Genomic DNA, 2,156 nt, shown 5'->3' on the forward strand with positions numbered 1-2,156 from the left:
TGTTATGATTTTATTTTGGAAAAAAAAATAGAAAACATTTTGTAAATTTTTGAATGTAATAAGTTAGAAAATTAATTATATCTGGAAAAAGTATCAAAAAAATGTATCAAACAGACAAGACAAATGAATAATAATAATAATAATAATAATAATAACTGTACCTGGTGCAGGGTCCCAGCAGCTCTTCCCACATATATTACAGCACTTCCGGAGCTTTGGACAGTCAGAGTCCTTTTGACACCGGGGTTTTAGTGGGGGCGGCCTGCACTTTACTGATATTTGGGGGCAGAGAAAGAGAAGCCATTAAGTGACCAGAGCGATCGGAAGGTCACACACAACACCGGATATTCTCCAGTCATGTGACCGGCGTGTTACCTTCCACGGGGACCACGCATTCCCAGCCACAGTTGGAGCAGCAGCATTTCATGGATCTGGGACATTCAGTGGGGCACTTGATTGGTCTGAGTTTGGAGAACTTACAGGTGGCCGGGTCAATGGGGGACACACATAGGTCACCTCTAGAAATCAGAAAATACGACCAATGGAAGAAATAATAATGAAACTCACTCGCTATGAAAAAAAATTCCCGACCCGTTGTTTTAAACGTCTGATCCAGAAACAGCCCCAAGATAAATGTTCAAAGGTATGCAAAATTACAAAAATGTAAGGGTCAAACAAGGAACTAAAACCACCAGATGTATCAGAGAAAGCTGAGATCCGATCAGGCCTGAAACCTGAGGCTGCACTACTGAGAGGATCTGATGACAACCAACAAGTCCCCTCCTCTATCAGCGCAGCGTCTAGTGGGACATTTCCCAGCTCTTCATGCTTCCCTCTGCTGACAGCTTTATGGAGACGCTGATTTAATTTTCCAGCAGGACTCGGCACCTGCCCACACTGCCAAAAGTACCAACACCTGGTGTAATAACCACAGGATCACTGCGCCTGATTGGCCAGCAAACTCGCCTGACCTAAACCCCATAGAGAATCTATAAGGTATTGTCAAGAGGAAGATGAGAGACCCCAGACCCAACAATGCAGACGAGCTGAAGGCCGATATCATACAATCTGGGCTTCCATAACACCTCAGCAGTGCCACAGGCTGATCGCCTCCATGCCACGCCGCATTGATAATACCTCAGCAGTGCCACAGGCTGATCGCCTCCATGCCACACCGCATTGATAACACCTCAGAGGTGCCACAGGCTGATCACCTCCATGCCACGCCGCATTGATAACACCTCAGCAGTGCCACAGGCTGATCGCCTCCATGCCACGCCGCATTGATAATACCTCAGCAGTGCCACAGGCTGATCGCCTCCATGCCACACCGCATTGATAACACCTCAGAGGTGCCACAGGCTGATCACCTCCATGCCACGCCGCATTGATAACACCTCAGCAGTGCCACAGGCTGATCACCTCCATGCCACACCGCATTGATAACCCCTCAGCAGTGCCACAGGCTGATCGCCTCCATGCCACACCGCATTGATAACCCCTCAGCAGTGCCACAGGCTGATCGCCTCCATGCCACACCGCATTGATAACCCCTCAGCAGTGCCACAGGCTGATCACCTCCATGCCACACCGCATTGATAACCCCTCAGCAGTGCCACAGGCTGATTGCCTCCATGCCACGCCGCATTGATAACCTCAGCAGTGCCACAGGCTGATTGCCTCCATGCCATGCTGCATTAATAACCCCTCAGCAGTGCCACAGGCTGATCGCCTCCATGCCACGCTGTATTGATAACACCTCAGCAGTGCCACAGGCTGATCACCCCCATGCCACGCCGCATTGATGCAGTAATTCATGCAGAGTCGGAGCCCCAACCAAGTATTGAGGGCAGATACTGGACAGACTTCTCAGTAGGACGACATTTCGGTTGGGCTTATATAATATTCTAATATTCTGAGACACTAAATTTTGGGTTTTCAGTAACTGTTTTCATAATCATCAACATTAACAGAAAAAAATGCTGGAAATAGATCCCTCTGTGTGTGATGAATCTATAGAATATACGAGATCCCTCTGTGTGTGATGAATCTATAGAATATACGAGATCCCTCTGTGTGTGATGAATCTATAGAATATATGAGATCCCTCTGTGTGTGATGAATCTATAGAATATATGAGATCCCTCTGTGTGTGA

Source organism: Rhinoderma darwinii, chromosome 4 (genome assembly GCF_050947455.1).
Source record: "Rhinoderma darwinii isolate aRhiDar2 chromosome 4, aRhiDar2.hap1, whole genome shotgun sequence".
In the NCBI taxonomy this organism is placed as follows: domain Eukaryota; kingdom Metazoa; phylum Chordata; class Amphibia; order Anura; family Rhinodermatidae; genus Rhinoderma; species Rhinoderma darwinii.